The sequence below is a fragment of the Diabrotica undecimpunctata genome, chromosome 7 (assembly GCF_040954645.1).
Source record: "Diabrotica undecimpunctata isolate CICGRU chromosome 7, icDiaUnde3, whole genome shotgun sequence".
Taxonomy (NCBI): Eukaryota; Metazoa; Arthropoda; class Insecta; order Coleoptera; family Chrysomelidae; genus Diabrotica; species Diabrotica undecimpunctata.
In genome coordinates, this window is record NC_092809.1 from 121,278,289 (window position 1) to 121,300,925 (window position 22,637).

Here is a 22,637-nt window from a genome sequence, read left to right on the forward strand (position 1 = left end):
AGACGTGATACACCTTGTAGCAAAATATTGAAATTGTAACTTGATGAGGAACGCGAGAAATATTTTATTTAAACTATCGAATATGAACATTTTGTCATTTTGTATTGGTCAAAATATCTAATATACTGCAAACTGACAAACTAAAGGCTATTTGTACAACGCAAAATGACGAATGTGTCACATTCATTAGTTTCAGTGTTGTAATTGATACAGTTATTCAATTATAATCTGCAAACTGTCGAAAATACTAAACATTGTAGACAAGAACAAAATGTACGTCTTCACAATTGAGTAAATTATTGCTTCCAAAAAGTTCTTTCGGTGAGGCACTTTATGAAGAAACTTGCCATAAAGAGTATCATTCACGGAAACTTTTTATCTATTGAAATCAAATAAAAAAGAGGCAAACAAAATAGTATAAACCCCGTTAAAGACTTGATACGAAGAAAGGTTCCCAATCACGGATGCGAAGAAAAAAAACCTCTTGTCGTTATTTGAACAAAACTTAATACCTAGGCAATACCACAAATTTTATTAATCTTTATTAACATCTAGTACTGCCAGAGATTGTCTTCCAGAACCTGACGCAAGTGAAGAAAATGTTATTGTTTAATTCAAAATTCAAACCTTTTAATTTACCATTATTTTACAACAATTGAGGGTCATAACTAAGTACTTGAGGTATTTACAACACGTGAAGTTCCATAATTAATGTATTGTGATTATTTTTTAGCTTTTATGTTTTTTACATTTCTAAATACATTAATTTTCTAGCAATACATACTTTCATAAAAATACTGACTTTTTTAATAATTTCTTTAAACATAATTTTCCCATTTTATCCTACAACTTCAATTTTTAATTAAATGATTTGTAATAAACTTTGTAAGAACTTTAAAATTATTTTAATTTTCCTCCTTTTCAATTAAGAATATGAATGTGTTAAAATCAGACTAGTATGAACTGTCGAAAATGCCACATTCGCAATTTTAAGATATTCGACCAAAACAAATCGTTGATTAACACAAAAAGCAAAGTAACGAATGTGATTTTTTGGAAAGAAAAAAACGGTAAGCAGTTTAATTTTTTTATCAATCTAACAAGGATTAAACATTAAATATAATAAATATAAAAAATTTTTTATTTGTCAAGGCACTGATTTAGGATTCGCTAAAAAAGAGTTATCGTCCTCTCCTGAAAAGTACCACTTTTCACATTCGATAGTTGGAAATGGTAGGGACGATTTACTAAATAAAAGAGGATTTAGAGGATGAAATAACGCATAGTTACTTCTTTTTGTTTAAGTGCCATCTCAGTTATGGAGGTTGTAAATCATCATGGCAAGTTTAACATAAATATCCGAGATACACTTTTTTCTGTATTGTTCTTTCAAGTTCTTCTATTTTATTTATATTTCTAAACACTTTAAGGTTCGTAATTAAATTCACCCATGCCTTGCATAAAGTTCTTCTGAACTCCATATTTCCAAAGAACCTTCGATTCAGCAGTTACCAAGCCTTTCTCAAGGCTTCTGTAGCCGCTTTATTTATACATTTTATTATATTTTAATACGTACTAGGGGCACACGAATAAGCCACATTATTAAGCTTCTGTAAAAGAATGATATCGACTAATATTTTTAACTATTTATATTGTACCTTTTTCACAAATATCTCGATAATATGGATTTACTAGATTCTTAGAATATGTCTAACCTTTTGCTTCTTATTTTAGTAGCCTATTCTTCTTTTTTACCTGCCATCTCTGCGACGGAGGTTGGCAATCATTATGGCTATTCTGATCTTAGATTCTGCCGCTCTGAATAGTTCGATTGATGTGCATCAGTACCATTCCCTCAAGTTACGCAACCATGAGATTCTTCTCCTTCCTACACTTTTTTTGTCCTGGATTTTCCCTTTTATAATTAATTGAAGTATGTTGTATCTTTCGCTACGCATAACATGCCCCAGGTATTGCAGCTTTCGTGTCTTGATGGTTTCCAATATTTCCATTCTTTTGTTGACTCTTCTCTATGACTTCGTTGTTTGTTATATGCTCGGTCCATGATATCTTCAGGATTCTTCTATACACTCACAGTTCAAATGCTTTCAACTTTTTAGTTGTCGACGCGTTAAGTGTCCATGCTTCTATACCGTAAAGCAGAGTGGAGAAAATATAACACCTTGCCAGCCTAACTTTCAAGTCTAATTTCAGTTCTCTTGCACACAGTACCTTTCTTATTTTATTGAAGTTAGTTCGTGCTTTCTCTATTCGAACTTTGATTTCTTTAGAGTAATCGTTTGTGTGGTTAATTATTGTGCCAATATAATTGTAGTTTTCAAATTATTCTAAAGTTTTACCGTTAATTGTCAGGCTTTCATCATTATTTTGGGTTTTTGATATCCTCATAAATTTAGTTTTTTTGATGTTTACTGATAATCCATATTCTTCTCCATTCTCAACTATCTTGTTCATTAGCTTTTAAATGTCTTGGAGGTTGTCTGTTATTATGATAGTATCGTTCGCATATCTTATGTTGTTAATTGGTGTTCCATTGACCTTTATTCCTGCTGTTTCTCCCTCAAGAGTTCTTTTCATAATTTCTTCAGAGTATACATTGAATAGTGGTAGTTACAATACATACCCCTGTTGCACTTCTCTTTTAATTTCGAACTCTTCAGATGTGTGTTCATTACCGCGTAGGTGTGCCTGCTGTTTATAATATAGATTTGTTATAATTTGAAGGTCATTGTATTGTAATTGTTTTGCTTTGAGGACGTCTATTAGCTCTTTGTTGCGGACTTTATCAAAAGCCTTGTTGTAATCTATAAAACAGACGTACACATCTTGGTTCACATCCAATCATCTCTGGATTAGTACGTTGAATGCAAAGAGAGCTTCACGGGTACCTACGCCTCTACGAAATCCAAATGGGGATTGTTCAATATTCATATCGTTTTTGGTAAATGCGTTTATGGATGATCTTTAAAAACAAGTGTGTGAGACATCAGGCTTATGGTGCGGTGGTCGGTGCATACTTTAGCATTTTTCTTTTTTGGGAGACAAATAAATGTTGAGGTCAACCATTCATTGGCTATATCACCCGACTAATTAATTTCATTAGAGAGCTTTAAGAGGACATCCATGTACTCAGTTTCTACTATTTTTTTTATTATTGTAAGGATATGAATAGGCAGTTTTTTTACCTCGGGCTTTTTCCGTTTCTGGTGTTCTTTAGTGAATACAATATTTCTTTCTTAGTAATTTCTATACCTGTTTCTCTGTCCTAGAAAGATATGTAGGTTTCGTCGTCGAAAAGCTCTTCCATATATCATTTCATCATATATTATATCATAGTTTTATTTTTGCAGCCCTTCCATCTCTTTAACCTTTTTATGTAGGTTGAATAGGTCATATTTGTTCTGAAGATCTTATATCTCTTTACATTTTTCCTCATAGTCAGTTTGTTTTGCCTCTCTTATCATTTTCTGATTTCATTGTTCATAATTTTGTAATTGTGACTTTCTTTTTTTAATATATCTTTGCATGGAACGAGGAGGCAGTTTTTAAATGTTTCCCATTGTTAGTTTATCTAATTAGTCAAAGTTTTCGTATATTTTCTGTTGGAGTTTGTTTTTTATATCAGCTTCTTTCAGTTTTCTAACTTTTAATTTTGAAGTTCTTTGTGGTTTTCTAATACGTTTAAGTTATTTTGACGGTATTACGATATCTCTCTTTAATCATTATATAATCGATTTCGTTTTTGACCACTTTTTGACCATCTATCGTTACGGTCCCCTAGTCCTTGATTTCCCATTATTATTGCAGCTCTTTTCTTGTCGACTTTTGCATTGAAATCGCCCATAACTACCGTGATTATCCTCTTCTTTGTCATTTTTAGTGCATCTTCAATTTGTTGGTAGAATGTTTTTACTTCATCTTCTGTTGCATCCGTCGTTGGCGCATATACTTCGATCAAATTTAGTTTTGTGTGTTATGTTTGTTGTTGTTGGCAGCAGGCTGACGACCCCCTGTTCGGAAGTTGTGTGCTCGATCAAACAGTCGCCAATTTGGCAAAAATTAGTTTTGGTCTCCTTGCCGGCTGAGTGATCGATGGGTCTGGCCATCAAGCCCGTGCTTGTCGCACACGGCCTCAATGCTCAGGTCTCGCGTTTGCCTAGCTCAATTGGTCTTGAAGGGCTGTTTCCTGAAGGGTTTTGCCTGAAGGGCATGCCTGAGGGGCCTTTGCCTGATGGGCTTTAATGACGCGTGGATCTGTGTCCATCTATTTTTATGTCTTTAAAGTTAACAGTTTGTTTGTTAGTGGGGATTTTGGGTGAAAATAATAGGGGTAGGGTTAAGGGTGGGTGGGATGTGCACTCCCAAGTGTATATTGCTCTCACACATCCCGTGTATATGTTTTTTGGGTTTTTTGTTTTTTTTTGTTTTAACTGGTTAGTGAAAATAAAATAAATAACTAAAATAAGACAAATCATAATAAAAATGGGGTGGTGGTTGGGAGTTAAGGATACTTTTTTGGTGAGCATACGCTCATTTTTTGTTTTTTTTTTTTTTTTATTTTTTTGGATTTGAATTTGGTGTCTTTACAAGGAGGCAGTTTAAACACCGATAGGTAAATTACAGCAATTTTTTTTCCGTGAACATGTTGTTCCTTTCGCACCTTATTAATTATCGGAAATAATTTTCTCTTAATGCGTGATACCGCAAGAACTCACGTACAGCGTGTCGTAATGAATTAAACAAATTAACTACAAATTGTTTTAGCGATATATTATTATTATGTACCCTCTCCCCAAATAATCGGATTTTGTGTCATAACTCACAAAATATATGAAACAAACAAGCCAATATCTGCAGAGACACTATTTTCTCCGAAATTTAGGTTGGTTTGGAAATTAACGGTTTATGTGAGCATTTTATTTTTTATATGACATAACTTGACATCATGAATCGTATTTCTGAATCCGGTTTATGCTTTCTTAGACATATATCGGCATTGTCGTTTCGTTTTTAGAAGAAACAAAACAAACAAAAGAGTTGTTTTAAATTTGATTTGAAAACATCCGCTCTTGTATTTTAAGAATTGAAGTTCCGCGTTGTGGGTAAAAAAAATTAAAAGCAGAAAGGAAACAAACTACATAACTTACCAAAAAAATTTATAAAATTACTTATGAAGCAGCAGATAATATCTAAGGTAGGTATATATATATATATATATATATATATATATATATATATATATATATATATATATATATATATATATATATATATATATATATATATATATACAGTATAACAGTAAATACAGTATATACAGTAAAACCTCCGTTAACCGAAATAATCGGGGGGAGGCCGTTTCGGATAACAAGAATTTCGGTTAAAAATAACATTGTTTTTTATAATATTCTTGATCAAAGTATTGGTATTAAAAAATACTATGAGTTGATTTCGTAATGTTTTCTAATAAGTAAATCCAAAATAAAGTAATAAAATTAAGGAAAATGAACAAGTTTAACATGCTTTTTTAAAGAAATCTGCTATTTTTTTGCGTTTTCGTTTGACAACGATGTTTCTCTCTCCCTGCATCGTTAATTTGCAGAACGTCATGAGTTTGCCTCATTCGATTGTTCGACGAAACGTAAAGCAATCTGAAAAGGACAAAACTTTATGTAACAAAACAACAAAAATTAAGAATCTAGTCGTGTCCCTAACTAATTAGGCCTACTGTATAAAATGCTTTCCTCTAAAGCATTGAAAATCTCGTCGACGGTCTTGTGCTGCCTGTTGCCTCTTGGGTCGTCATCTGATATGCTCAGGTTGTCTTGATAAAGAACCATATCAATGATGTCCTGGTCGATGAATTCACGTTCTTAGTCATCAGCTGCTAACCAGTCACGTATCTCTTCTTAGTTAATTTCGTCATGTCCCGGCAAATTTTTTAAGAAAGGTTTAATTTCTTCTGTCGTTTTCTTACAATTTTCTTCTTCAGGATCGTCAATCAAAATCTTATCAAAAAGTTTGTTCCAGCGTTTTTCCAAAGTTGAAGATTTGATCTTGGCCCACGACTCAGCTCACCAATAAAAATGTTTTATTGTTAAATATTTGAGAATTTCGGGAACACTTTTGGATTAATTCGTCTCCTGTAATAACAGATGTCTTAAGAATGCTTCTCTATAATGTCTCTTGAATGTCTCTATGACTCCCTGGTCTAACGGCTGGATTAAGCTTGTGATATTCGGTGGCAAAAATCTGACAATTGTCACCATTTTGTAGATTTTTAGGGTGAGGGCGCATTGTCAACAAGCAACAATGCTTTGATGAGAAGGTTTTTTGATTTTAAAAAGGATTTTACACTTGAGACGAATTCATTTTCAAACCATTCTAAAAATAAAGTGGTCGACATCCATGAACTTTTTTGGCTTCTATAGCTTAAAATGCCTTTTCGGAAATATCTTTTAGAGCTCTTGGTTTTTGTGATTTCCCAACACACATAGACATCAGTTGGTGAGTGAAATTAACGGAATTGTTTACGTTTTGCGACAAACATTTACTTTTTATTGACGAAATTATTGAAACTGTCAGCCGTTTCGGTTAAACGATGTTTCGGTTAAAAAGGTTTCGGTTAAGGGAGGTTTACTATATATATATATATATATATATATATATATATATATATATATATATATATATATATATATATATATATATATATATATATATATATATATATATATATATATATATATATATATATATATATATATATATATATATATATATATATATATATAATATAAAACCTAGAGCTAAGATTAATACTATTATAAAAATTAATATTAAACTCACCAGTCTTCCGGGTTGAACCGCGTTGATTTCCATTACGCCGAGCTTTCGACATCCTCTCTGATGTCTTCTTCAGGGCTTTCGAGGTCAGAGTTTTCCAAGCCCTTACACACTACTACACTTATCACTATTCACTTCACTACTACATGGATGTACTACTTTCTTTAAAACGCCACAAGAAAATAGCTTCAGAATAATAGAAAGACTATTTCTGTTCTTAATGGACAACCTCGTGAAATCATATGCTCGAATAAGATGCATTGAAAACTGTAAAAAAACAACAGCCAAAGCAACAGATAAGTTTGTAAAATACATTAATTATTAATTCGCTAGGAAATGAACTGAAAAAATGGGAGAGTTTTAACTTTGTCTTTATGTTTTGTTAGTCGTATCTGCTTAATTCATCCTCTTACAATTGTATAACTTACCTTCATCGTTATAGGATGTGACTTTATTTTTTAAATGAATATATTTGCAAATATTTGTAAAATGATGTATTGTATGGACACCGGTCTTAGTCCCGATAATTGAAAGACACTCTTTAATATACTTAAATTATTACATTATTCGCACATGAATATATTGTGTAGAGTCTTTCGGTATGGAAGTAAATGTAGACATTTTTTATACCTACATACTAGATAAAATAAATCATTATAGATCCTAACTCTTTTTCAGGAATTTCCATAAGAACAATCGAAAGGATAACAACCAAGTCAGAATGTTCTTTCAAAAATACCGGCATAATCTAGTTTTTCATACCAGGCAACAAACGAGTCAGAAGATCCACCATAGATTTGCCGAAACACCAAATAAGTGACATTCGCAGAATTATCTACGATTTTTATAAAGCAGACAAAATGTCGGGTTACGGTAAAAAAAATTAATACAAAATTCACAACGATCTTGATATCACAATTTCATATGCATCTCTAAGGCAACTTCTACGCAAAATGAAATTTAGTTGGAAAAGAACCGAAAACAGCCAAAAATAGCTTATAGAAAAAAGTAAAGATCGAGCTTTAAGAATAAAATAACTCAAGCATATCAAACATTTTCGGAGTCAAAATATGCCAATTCTGTATATTGATGAGATGTACATACAAAGCGGTCAGACTTCTTTCAAAGAACTGGACTGTCGTTTTGATTATTTCTAAAGGTATCTCTCTTGCGTACAATAATTGGATAACGTCATTTAATGTGACTCATTCAAATGTATTCTTAAGGTCCACGAAACATAGATATGCCAGTTTGTTGTATTTTAATGATTTTTCTTGCACTTGTCTCATTATAAATATATGTATCGTCGGTGCATGATCTTCCCGACCTAAAACCTTGTTGTTCTTTTGGTAGTGTTATAATTTCATTCAGTTTATTTGTTATCACTTTAATTGTTAATTTTAATGTAGTGTTTAATAAATTAATTCCTCTGTAATTTTCTGGGTACGATTTGTTTCCCTTTTTGAAGAAAGATATTAGGATGCTTGATCTTCATACTTGGGGAATTCTGTTTTATTCTATTATTTTTTGAATTAGTTTTAGTAGTTGTTTGGTCTACTACCTACTATCTGGTTCTACGTAGTTTAGTAGTTTGTTCGGTATTCTGTTTTAAGTTATCTGGCGTACTAAACCTGGCTGAGGAAGAGTTCAATAAAAGTGATGCAAGTAAGCGGAGAAAACGATGTGACTATGTCATTAAGAAGAAAGATGAATACGTGGACAGCTAGATAGTGGTTGATAACGACATACAAATAACTCCAATTGTAATAAATGTTAACAGCGACTCTACCAGTACAGAGTTTTCTTCCGATGATGAAGAAAATTAACAATCAAAAAATTATTTTCAATTACCACTTTTCTACACTTGATACTCGTTTTAGTGTTAATAAATAAAACGAAAATATTAAAATTAAATAGTTACTGGGTTAAATTTAGCTATACAATGTTCTCCATTTAATTTGAAAGACAATATCAACGTAGTTTTATTTGTTAATTAAATTCATTCATAATTATTATTGTGTTTGTACTCGTAGGCGAAATTAAACGGAATATTATAAACCAGTGGCTTTTTATTTAAATTGACTAACAAAATAATACCAATTTCATGTTTTTATCAATATATTAAAGCTTGCGAAAAAAATTTACTGCGTTTTTAATTGTGTAATATTTATTTAATATGGCATTACTATACTGTTACGTCACTGGAGATGCTTATCCGAAATAGTAAACCAATGGAAGAATTATAGGACGTAAATATAATCTATTTCTCTGTGACGTTGTGCGCATTCCGTCGCCAACTTAACTGGCGTTTGATGTACAAACGGCGATATCTACTGATTCAGCGATACTGAGACAGCAAAATACACAATGAGATTTGTATCGAGATACTGATATTTGCGACAGGTATCAATACCGATCTCAACGTGAATGGGACCCTTTAGATTCACTACCAATTTATGAAGATGAAAAATCAACTAACATTAATATAACTTGTGTTATAACAAGCAACATGTAATAGACTGTTCATACTAACGCAACTTAAAATTGTCTATAATTGGTTGTCGTAATTACTTACGTACATATGTATCTGATAAAATAGTTGCAGCGGCGGTCCATCTAATTTAAGCCAAAAAAAAGAATATAAAGTCGTAGATGGAAAAATAGACAAATAATTCTACAAAGAACCTTATCTCAAGAACTTTTTTTGCTTTGCAGATAGTCGATTCTTTTTTAAACAATTTTCAAGAATGACTTTAAATAAATTTTAATTACAACAAGAGAAATAATACGATTTCCTACCTGGCGAAACCGAATTCAAATTTTTACCACTGTGCTTTCTACAACTTGCAAAGCAAACAGCTTGATGAATTACAGATCAGAGCAGCGGCATATACCGCTCTGATGAGACCTAAAGAGGTCGAAATACGTAAAAGCGGCTTGCCGCTGCCCTGTATCGAAACCAAAATTTAATACCGTCAATATATAAATTTTAATTACTTATCAACTGAAGTAGCCCCTTTGGTTTCAAAATAAGATACGGATTATCGCACCAGGTTCCCAATTAAGATACTGTTTGTAACTTCATTTTAAACATGTTAAACTCACAAGATATGCATCGATTACCTGGATAAAGGCAAAAGGATCACAGGTCACAGGAAAGAGTTTAAAAAAACTGGTGTGGCAGTAGAAGTTATACTTCTATACACGCGTTCGCCATTAGAAATTTATATGGGAGTCAATCTGCACAATCATTACATAGGTAATGCTATAAGTAATAGAGAGCAGAAAGAGAAAAATAATTAGGTATATAGGTATATGGTGCATCGTTTGCTATATATTAACATTCGACCTGTAATATGAGTATAGTAAATGAAGGATTGAATCAATATTTTAATAAAAATATATATTTTTATTTTCATATATGTATAAAAGGAGTTGAATGCAAAAAAAATTGTTTACACATACTTTGCAGTGAAATTCATTGTTTATTTTGTTATTAATATAGAAATACAATACAATACATTGCAACATAATTCAATATAATACTACAATACAAATTAAAATGCAATATTCATAAGTATTTAAAAATGACAATATACATAACTTACTTACGCATTTGTTTAATTTACCATGATAATAATATTATTAAAAAAATAATAATATTAATAAATATTAAATATAATTTTCATTTTATTTTAAAATTTAGCATTTTTGCGTATATTACATATATTTAATAAGATTAACGTGGGGTTTTTAAATATTTCAAAAATAAAAAAGGGAATTCATATTGGGATTCGAACTCACATATACCAGCGTATGAACCAAATACGTAAAAAGTTTGCCAATTAGACATAACGCTAACGTATTTGAAAATTGACAGTTCTCGGTCACACAGTCATTTATTGTTATTTTGAAATACAAAAGCCTAAAATAATTATGAACATTTAATAAATAATACAGAATATATCACATAAATAATAATATTAATATATATTATATTATATACATAATATAATATTAAATATATATACAAAGGGAACATTTTTATTCTCGAGAGAGAAAGAGAGAGAAAATATATCTTCTGTCTCTCTCTTACTCATATCTTACATATGTAATGATTTCACCGATTCACTCCCGTGCAAATTTCCAATGTCGAACGCGCGTATAGAAGTATAACTTCAAAAATGACCCCATTTGGTGGAGAGAAATGTGGTTTTCCACTATGGCAATAAGCCGTCTCACATCTTTGCTGTCGCTACAGCCAAATTGGTTAAATTGGGCTACGAACTACTACCCCTTCCACCGTATTCTCCAGATTTGGTTTTGTTTTCAAACTTGAAAAAGACACTGGCCAGGCAGAAAGTTATCGCCTTAACGAAGACCTACTTTGCAGACCTACAGTAAACGTATTTTTTAGACGGGTTTTTCAAAAGTTTTTTAAACATATTTAATCTAAATCATTATGTATATTCATGTTTATGTTTCTCCTCTTAAAGTGACTAAGTTTATTTAACAATTTCCATTAAATTAAATTTAAAAAATTAGCGTTACCTATTTTTAATCTTGTTATCCTGAATTTCTCGGAAAGTATTATATCAACAACAAAAGTCGATGAAAGGAAAATTGTTCGTAATTAAGTTTCCTATCAAAAGCTGCGTTTCAAATTATTAAAAAAATTTCAGATTGTAGAAACTCAAATTTGTAAAAAAAAGTGTAAACATAATAATAACCCAAGTTTAATAAAATTAATTGTTCGAGAAGTCGCTGATTTCTACGTATATAAAAGCAAAAAAGCTTTCAACTGTATTTTAAAAAAATTATATTGTGAAATGGGGCTATAAAATGTTTGCTAAGTTTTTTTAAGTTCGGGAATACTTAAGTAATAGTTATAGACAAACTTTTGGAGATATTCTAAATAAACTACAAATAAAAAATTCCTTACAAAATCTACCAACTATGAAAAATTTAGGGGACCACAAAAGATGGATACCAAGAGATTATTTGTAAAATAATTAAGCACGTGTCCCCATTTAATTTTTGTAGTCTATCATTGCAGGGTAATTTTAATAATCCTTCAGATATCCTTCTGAAATGTATTCTCCCATACGTTCGAAAAGAAGTAGGTGAGTTACTAAATTGTCTGTACTCAATGTGAATAATGATTATTAAATAGGGTATTTCTCAATTACTCAATTGAGTTTAACACATGCGCTGGTCAACCACTAACTTCTATTATAATTATTATTTCTCTAGAAATTATTGGGAAATTCGAGCAACAAGTGGTATTAAGATCTCATACTTCTTTGTCTTTAGGCGATAACTTCATTCAATACTTGCCTGTCTTAGACCTTTCTTATTAGTAACTGAAAGTCTAAGCCAGTTCGTAATTTGATACGTGTTAGCCTCGTCTTCCTTTAATATATTTTTCCATTATGAGTTGCACGGTATCATATATCATTGCATATTGTCGTTACGTTATCTTAAAACAAAATCAGGCAAATACAGTGTGCATTAAAGACTAAGTATTTTTATAGCGCATTATCGATAAAACTTTGATTTTTATAGTTACCTTGGATGACAACAAGATCTGTCCGATCGTTGAAACTAATTCACATTCAACTATGATAGTGTTTCAGCAGTTTGGTTAACTTGCCGAATGTATCGTATACTAGAACATCTACATTTATCAATTTTTCATTTATCTCCTTGCAATGAACATCCAGTCTGTTGGTACTTAGATTTCAATAAAGAAATCTTTTTCCCTTTTCGTATTAATATTATAGACCTGGTGAACCCTATGTCACAACGATAAAATATTTCTCCCCCTTACCGTGACCATATGATGTTTGTCCTTAGAAAATATAAATCTTTTCGATGCATTACATTTAAAATGCCACTGAAAAGGTTTTTTAACAACAACGTTACTCGTCTTTCTCCAGTCTGATATATGCCAGTCTTTACCAAGTCTCAGCACCTTTGAGTGTTTTTTAATTATGTCTTTATGATCTTTTATGTTTACTACAGCGTTTTCGGAACATAAATCGTTAAACGATGGAAAGAATACTTTCGGAATTTACTAAATATTGAAATTGAGACGGAGGAAGCAGATATTACGTTTCATTCTGCAGATATCGAAATACCAGCACCAACACTTGAGGAAGTAAAGAATGCGATCGCGTCTCTAAAAGACCATAAAGCACCAGCAAATGATGGCATAAATGGAGAGTTGTTAAAAAAAGGAGGAAACCTTTTACACCAAAAATTGTATGACATCATTCTAAGAGTATGGCAACAACAGAAAATGCCTAAAGAATGGAATGGATGCGTTATAATTCCCATATATAAGAATGGAAACAAAGAACAATTCCGAAACAATAGAGGCATATCGCTTATTAGCACGTCATATAAAGTGCTATCAATTATTTTGCTAAAGAAACTCACACCAGATTCGGAAGATAATCTAGGCGACTACCAATGCGGCTTTCGTGCTGGAAGGTCTACTATAGATCAGATATTTACCATCCGACCACCAGAGAAAAACTGGGAATTCAACCGCGATTTGCAACAAATTTTCATAGATTTCCAGCAGGCATATCATTCCATAAAAAGAAGCAAATTGTGGATAGCAATGTTAGAAATGGAAATACCAAGAAAATTAGTTGAATTAATGCAAATGTGCGTGACAGACTCATATGCGCAAGTAAAGATAGGAAGCAGAACATCGATACCATTTGGTATAAATTCAGGACTTAGGCAGGGGGACCCCTTGTCACCGTTGCTGTTCAATTTTGCTTTAGAATATGCAATAAGTAAAATATCGCCTGAGCTGACAGGAGGATTTGCTGATCAAGGATACAAACTGTTGATGGCCTTTACTGATGATATAGATGCAGTCACGCATTCTACAAGAGACGTAAGAGAGGTGTTTTTACAGCTTGAGGAGGAAACAGGTAGTCTGGGTTTCCGAATAAATAAAGAAAAGACGAAATACATGGTAGTAACCAAAAATCCAAGACCAATAGTTAGGCAGAACATTAGTATTACTGATTACAACATCGAAGTAGTAAAGGAGTTTAAATACCTGGGGGCGATAATCACAGCGGAAAACCACATATAAAAAGAGGTCTCCGCAAGGATATAGCTGCGGAAAATAGAGCATTATACTCCCTTTCAACATTATTAAGATCGAAGATGCTAAAAAGAAAATCTAAATTAACACTGTAAAAGTCAATTATTCGCCCAATTATTACATATGGCAGTAAAACATGGACTCTCAACCAGCGGGAAATCAATAAGCTTCTAGTATTTGAAAGAAAGGTTCTCAGAATAATATTTGGCCCTTACAGAGATGAATTTACAGGGGATTAGAGAAGACGCCACAATGCTGAATTGGTGACTCTGTATGGAACTGAAAACATAGTTAGACATATCAAGGCAAACCGAATAAGATGGGCAGGTCACGTGGTACGATCAGAGAATGACAGAGTGTTAAAAACAGTGTTTTTTGAAAGACCAGATGGTAGATCAGTAGGCTGACTGAGAAAAAGATGGAAGAATGATGTTGTAGATGGAGGGCGATAGTGGGCTATTGGGCTTTTGCCCTTCACAAAATTTCAGCAAAAACATATCTGGTTTTATTTTATTAATGTAATTTTTCGTATCACGACTTAATTGAATGAAAATTTGGATTTAAGTTCTACTCATATATCACTTCAATTTTAGACTTTTATAGGTGAAAACTACCCCCATTAGAAAAAATCGTATAAGTAAAGGCAGGTAATTAATTTAAATCATCTTTTATTGCAGTCAATAAATTATAATTAGCAATAAACAATATAATTTAAGGTTTTATCACAATTTAACCCCTAAATACTACCCCCTAGATAAGTCATAATTAAACCAATGTCATTAAATACCTTGTTTCTCTTGATTTGCATTGAAAGTTGGATTTAGGTTATACTTACCCTCCTCTTCAAAAATAGACTTATGCTGCTGGAAGTTTTTTTATTTTTTAGTTTTGAAAACGACCCTATTAGAAAAAGAATCATATAATTCTAAATTCAAGCAATTTGGAATTATTTAATTATATGGCGACATTAAATTTGGATTTCTTTACTGCTTAAGTTTTTTACCACATAATTTCTACACTTATAAAAACCACCCCTTGCCAATAAATTCGAATAGTTGCTTTATTTTTTTTTCATGGAAGTTAGTTGGTTTGAAAGGATGGGTGAAAGTATGTATATGCCTTAATAGCACATCATGTATATCTTACAATGCTCCAGTATACAGGTTCTGATATCTCTTAAAATATGTCAGCTTCTAAGCTATGAGGTACTTAAATAACCATTTTGTAGGTTTTTAAAATTGCAATGAGATAATTTAAATTACTTTTTTTATAACCTTATTTTTTAAAGGGTTGTAGTTAAAACGCCTTGACCGAGTAACCAATCACAAGTGTATGCAAACTTAGAATAGCCATATCTTAACCAATTGCTATCTTACAGACAAACCCAAAAAATCAAAATGTTTTGAAAAGTAAAAACAATATTTTTTGTTTGTTTCAGATTTTTCGTATCACTAATACTTTTTAAGTTATTTTGAAAAAAAGGCAATTTTTGTTAAATATCAAATATTTTTACTAAAATCATATTTTTTCAAAATAAGCACTTTAAATCGGTCATACTTATAGATCATTATAAACAATATATAAACAAAGTAAAGCGGTAACGATTAATTTCATTTTGGGTTCTAATTATGGGGCGATTTTCACGATTTTTTGACCTAGAAAAAAGGGGCTAACTGTATTTTGAGCGTAACTCGTTTAGTTTTGATGCTAAAAACATTAAAAAAAAATTAACTTTAACCTTTTTTTAAACAGTTAAAAGCCTTAATAAGTTTTGCCCCGAAAAGTGCTTCATTTTTTAGTTATTTCATGTTGAAAATATTCTATTTGGAATTTGGCAAATAAGAACCTACTTTTCATGAACTACAACTCTGCTTCTAGGGCCTGCAGACTTAATAAATATACTTTTTTTGTTTTTTATAAGCTATATTTTAGCTAAAAATATTTATTTGAGATAAAATACTTACTTTTTAAATTATTTTTGAAGAATCGTGTGAAAAAGGTTTTTTTTAATGAACATTTTTACTCGCAAATTTCTCAATAAGTATTAACTTAGTAAACAAACTCTATGAGGTAGCTGAGAATTAGTGAATTTATCTATTTCCTGACTTATTTTGAACACATGTTTTCCCCCAAGAAGGGGTAGCTTTTACCCCTCAAGTAAAAACAGCCCTATTCCAAACCAACACTAACGCCAAACAAAAGTGTAAGATAAAATAAAACCTATCTTTTTATAATGTAGCAGTTTCATAATAAATTATACACTTATATAATATAAGTTAATGTACCATTTTCTTATGATTTCATATACCTTTATTATTAGTAAATAGTTTTTAAAATATCTTTTACCTTTCTCTCGCTGTTTCGATTTTTACAGTCCAACGCACTCATATAAATATTTCACTGCTTAAAAAAATAAATTAGTCACATTTTACCCAGAAACAAAAAGATTCGTGGATATTAAATTTACACAAGATTCTGTTTGTTAATGTATACCAAGTATCGTGTATCCGCCCATCATATTATAATCTAAAAATACGAAAGGAAAATAAGCTGCATGCAAATAATAAACAAGGGAGTTCTGTTTTGTTTTTTTGTTAACAATATGAAAGAAATACGTTAATTGAAAAACAAAAAGTATCTTGTGAACACATGGGCTATTTATGTATTTGTTATGATAAAATAAAGAAGAAATCAATTTACTTATTTTTGGTTTAGATACACACGCACCGCTAGCGGGGCTATGAAAATGTAATATGTAAAAATTGCAAAAGATAATAAAAAGTAGAAACAAGAAAATAAAATTTTAATTCATTAAAATCTGATGATCTAGTAATTTACTGTCATGGACAAAACTCTTCTACCACCTCGAAGCTTATTCAAACTGCTGTTGACACACTTTAAAAAAAAAACTAGTGACATGGGGTTATCTTTATCCTATGTAAAATCTAAAATTATAAACGTTAGTAGACGTTCCCATTCTCCATCTCCACTTATTAACAATGTCCCTCTTCCTGTTGTTAAACAATTCAAAATTCTCGGATTAGCGTTTGACTCACGATTAACTTGGAAGCAACATATATTTGCAATAAAAGGAGAAACGTGCATAAGATTAAACATAATAAAAACTCTATCACATCATTATTGGGGATCTGACGAAAACTCACTTCTTAAAATATACAGATCACTAATACGCTCCAAGCTAGATTATGGTTGTCACACATATATATATATATATATATATATATATATATATATATATATATCCGCCTCCAAAAGATATATTAACCTTCTAAACTCAATTCATAACACAGCCCTTCGTCTTTGTATTGGCGCTTTTCGATCTAGTCCTGTAGATAATCTTTATTGTGAAGCTAACGAACCTCCTCTTTGTATAAGACGAAATCAACTGCTACTCTCTTATGCAGCATCGGTATCAGCTAACCCCTCTAATCCAGTGCTAATCTAATCCCTTATTTGTAATGTCCACATATAATTTACACCATACCAATTCCTTACCGCCAATAAAACCTATTCCACTAACTTTAGCACAGACACTTAATGATTTCTCTCTTACACATACCCTTCTTCTTTATCCCCTTATCTCCTCCTTGGATCATGTCCACGCCCAAATTTAACACCTCGCTCACCAACTTCGATAAAAATTAACATCCGAAAGAGATCATTATAAATGCATTTAAAGACATTATAAATACAAATAAATAGGACCTAATATTATACACGGATGCCTCAAAAAATGACACAGGAGTAGGCTGCTCTGTTACAACCTCTCATTCACTAATTAAGTCATCACTTATACCAGCCGTCAGCAGCGTTCATATTGGCGAATTATTTAGTATATTGCAAGCTTTTAACCATATATCTCCACCTAATAAGCAGGTTGCCATAAGCACAGACTCTTTAGCATCAATCCATTCTATAAAAATATATTGTCCAAAAGATCCTAGTCTCTTACCATCCAATCATCCAATTGTCCAAAAGATCCTAGTCTCTTACCAAATTATCTTGTCCCAAAACATAACAGTTACCATGATTTGGCTGCCATCCCATATTGGTATAGAAGGCAATGAAACTGCAGATCACTATGCTAAACTTGCTACAGCATCACCAGAAATCACCGATAAAATTCAAATTTGTAAGGACCTAAAGTCATATACTAAAAGAAGAACCAGACTCCTTTGGCAGCAGCATTGGAACTCTAACCGTTCGATCTTACACGAAATACACCGTCAATAACCAGTCAGCCTACATTTGACTACTCAGCAATCTCAAGACGACATCTCTTTCTGATAAGACGACTTCGTATAGGACATTCAAAACTTACACACGGCTACCTAATGTCCTCTAGCATCCGTCCCTCCTGTCAAAGCTGCCAATCATATTTGACAATCAAACATATTCTCACTAAATGCCATCAACATTCGGCCAGAAGATTACAATACAAACTCAAAAGTGAAGTACGAGATATTTTAAACAACCCTGACCAAATAAAAGCTGTGCTACAATTCCTTAGAGATATACACTTATATCAAAAAATATAATTAGATTTTAATTTAGACATTGTATAACATATTATTATCATTCCGTATTATTAAAACATATTCTTAATGTAACACTTAATGTTTGTGTAATAAAAATTCATGTTATAGTACCTGTGTAAGAGGCCATAGTAGCCGAGCACGTTAAAGTTGAAAAAAAAAAATTTAATAAAATAAATTAATATACTACAGAAGAAAATTTTAAAATTGGGTTTGACATAATTTTACTTCAAATAATGTGTAACGAATTTTAGGTGAATTACTACTAAAATTTAATGATTAAAGATTACTTACCCATTGAAACTATGTAAAAAGTAAATGCCATCTTTTCCCTAGGGAAATTATTCACGCACTATTCATTAAGTTAAAAACACCACGAATATTCATTATTAGCTTATATTAGCAGTAGGAAGATAAACACTACATAAATTTCTCTAATTTCTAAATAGCAATAAAACGAAAAAAAAAAATATTCAGTACGCATGCAGTATAAAAAGGGAACTTATATTGTTAAAAAAAACTTACAATAAAGTAAATACTTGTGATGTAGTTGGTATATTTATAAAATTACTAAAATCATCTAGAAGAAATGAAAAACATAGACAACAAATATACTGCGCGACATAAGTTAGGGATATTGCCAATATAGTAAAGGTACTTCATTCTGCATCAATTATTTGTAAGTAAACAATTACAAATTATTATAGATTTTAAAAAACATAATAATTTGAGACATTATAAAGAGAACTAAAACAACAAAAAATATTCTAAGTATTGACAAAGTATGTGTGCAGCCAATTGAAAATTAACTTTTTTCTCTAAAACGGGATAAACAAATATAATTGTTTAAAAACTACTTGATTGTGTCCACTTTCGCAATTAAAAAACATGCTTACTTTCTTATATAATTTGTAATGATTTTTGGTTTGACAACATTTTTAATTTAAAAAAATTTATTTTAAAGAGAATTTTATTCTTTGTTGAATTTTATAAGTGTTTTTAAGAAATTCGTCTGATGAACGTTTTTATTTAGAATGCGTAGTTTTTGCAATATTGAAATAAATGAAAAAAGTCGCTTTTTTTGCTTAAATGTGATGACGTAGTAGAAGTTTCCATAACCACGAGATAATACTCCTTTTCTATTGACCAGTAATTTTTCGATTTTTCAATTGATTTTTCGGCTCATTTCATGGGGTCATAAACTAGAAACAACTTATAAATTTCATTTAGTTTAATTATTTAGTAAACGCCTTAGAAAGACAAACGCAAGGAGCTGAATAAATATGTTATAGAGCAAATGGTGGAAGATGAACAAGAAAGTATAATGGCGGTCTTACTTTCATTTAGGGCGGAATAAGCAATTTATGAAATTTAATATCGAAGCACCATCTACGGTTGTGAGAATAAAAGAATAAAATAACTCATCATCATCATCCAGCCTTCATTTATCACGTCCACTGATGGATATTTCATTCTTTACTATGTTGTGCTCTTTGTTGAAAATTTTTGGTGATACGCCTGATGTCGTCAGCCCAACGTGTAGGTGGTCTTGCTCTACTATGTTCCTCTGCTCTTGGCCTTTAATTTGTAATTTTGCTGATTCATCGTGAGTCGTGAATTCTCGCTACATGGCCTGCAAAGTTCTATTTCAGTTCCGCTATGCGTTCTACAATATCAGCAATACTCGTCCTTCTTCGCAGATATTTGTTTCTTATTCGGTCCCGCAACGTCACTCCCAACATAAACCGTTCGATTTGTCTCTGTGTCACTCTTAATTCCGAATCCGTAGTCTTGGTTTGGGGTAGTGATGCGTCTCAAACAGCATCTCCTACTCAAATGTCAACCTCACCTTCACGTTGGTGAACCCTGTTATCACAAACGAGGCTCTGACGACCGAGTATCAGCGGTATAACTGTAACACCCGGAATTAGGAAAATATAATTCTATCAAGATTGGGTGGTGCCGACCCATCTTTTCCGAGGGATGTTGGCTGAACTGAGTAGGCCGCTAACAGCGGTTACAATGGTGGACACGACACATTATTCTACTCCATCAACCCGTCTGGCCAGCGCGGTGGGATATGGCCAAAACCTCCAAAAACCAAACATGTCGATTGCAACAGAAACACGGAAGGTACCCCAGGTGGGTAGGAATTCTATTCCACAGTCCCACACCGTAACAACGGTCTGCCCCGAGGATTCTGGGGGGCAAGTCGACATTGAAAAAGAAGAACAACAAACAACTTCATATAGCAACATACAACATCCCCTCCATGACAAAAGATGAAAAACGCTACGAACTAGAAGAGGAATTGGGGAACTTGAATTAGGACATAATGGGAATGTCAGAAGTTAAAAGAAGAGAGGAAGGATATGTGGACTTACATTCAGGCAACAGACTCTATTATAAAGGTAGAGAAGACTACACATACGGTGGAGTAGGTTTCTTAATCAACAAGAAGAGAAAATCTCAAATTCAAATCCATTCAAAGTCCAAAAACGAAAATAAAGATCGTGTAAGTTTATGCTCCAACTGAAAAGGCAACCGATGAGGAAATAAATTATTTTTACGAAGACCTTAAAAAAGCTATAGACAACAACAAACAATCCAAAATAATAATAATGGGAGACTTAAACGCCAAAATTGGAAGTAAGATTGAAGACTCTGAAAGCAAGATTGGAAATTTTGGATTCGGCACAAGAAACACAAGAGGAGAAAAACTCATGGAATTCCTGGAACAAGAAAACGTATGTTATAAATACCTTCTACAAAAAGAAACCTAACAGAAAGTGGACATGGGTCGCACCTAACGGAACTACCAAAAATGAAATAGACTATTTTCTCTCAAACAACAAAGGAATATTTGAAGACGTCACAACAATAAACAACGTAACAACAGGTAGTGACCATCGTATAGTTAGAGCAAAAATAAATATTAACATGAAAGAAGAGAAGAAAAGGATTTTTAAAAAAACAACGAGGATAGATGCCTTTAAACTAAGAACAAATGAAGAGCAATTCCGAGAGGTCTTAGCGGATAAGTTCGAATCTGATCCTTCACATAATCAAGATTAAATTGACGAGATTAATAAAAACATAAATAAAAACCTTCTCTTAGCAGGACTATAGGTCGCAAAGAAATCAAGGGCTAAAGAAGACAAAATAAGCAATAAAACTAAACAGCTTATGACAGAAAGAAAACAACTACTAGCGCAAAACAAACGCTAGACTCAAGAATACAGAGAACTTAATAAAACAATTAGAAAAGAACTAAAACGCGACATACAAAAATGGAACGAAAACTTAATAGAGCGAGTCATTGAAAACAACAGAGGCTTAAAATGTCTAAGACCCGCACTGGGAGTTCAAAAAATCATCAAAATTAAAGACGCCAACAATAAGGAAGAGAAGGACAAATATAAAATAACAAATATTGTCGAAGACTTCTACACATCCTTGTACAGCTCGCAAGGCCAGCCTAATGAAACAACAAAGGAGAACGTCAAAAGGAAAATAAAAAACGTGGGATCAGAAGTACTACCAAATATAAAGGGATTCGAAATAGAAAGAGCTTTAAAAGAGCTAAAAAATAATAAAGCTCCAGGACACGACGGTATAATTGCCGAGCTCTTGAAAACAAGCAAGACATTAACAATCCCTGTACTAACAGAGCTATTTAATAGATGTCTCCATAATAGCAAGATCCCTAAAGACTGGAACGAGAGTCTAGTGTAATACTCTTACACAAAAAAGGGGACAAATGTGATCTACAGAAATATAGACCTATATCGTTGCTCAGTCAAGTATGCAAACTATTTATGAGAATTATTAACAACCGGTTAACCTACAAAATGGACAATTACCAACCGGTTGAACAGGCTGGCTTCCGCAAAGGATATAGTACATCAGACCATCTGCTGACAATGAGAACATTAATAGAAACGGCAAATGAATACCAACTACCCGTATTTCTTGCCTTCGTCGACTATTAAAAGGCGTTTGATAGTATCGAGATGTGGGCCATAGAACAAGTTATTAATAATTGTAAAATAGATTCGAGATATAGGCAACTAGTACATAATATA

General features: G+C 32.0%; 1 protein-coding gene across 4 annotated transcripts in view; it reads right to left on the minus strand.

Annotated features, from left to right (window-relative positions):
- LOC140445761 (probable G-protein coupled receptor B0563.6) overlaps window positions 1-22,637 on the minus strand; it is a 294,516-nt gene that overhangs the window by 201,072 nt on the left and 70,807 nt on the right. The window contains exon 1 of one of the 4 annotated variants that reach the window (XM_072538084.1): window positions 16,343-16,464. The exons of 1 other annotated variant lie outside the window; for it this stretch is intronic. The gene's annotated coding sequence lies outside the window, so the exon portion shown is untranslated. Of the gene's footprint in view, window positions 1-14,831; window positions 14,874-16,342; window positions 16,465-22,637 lie in introns of those variants that run through there. 2 more of the 4 variants (XM_072538087.1, XM_072538086.1) reach the window with 2 other exon arrangements.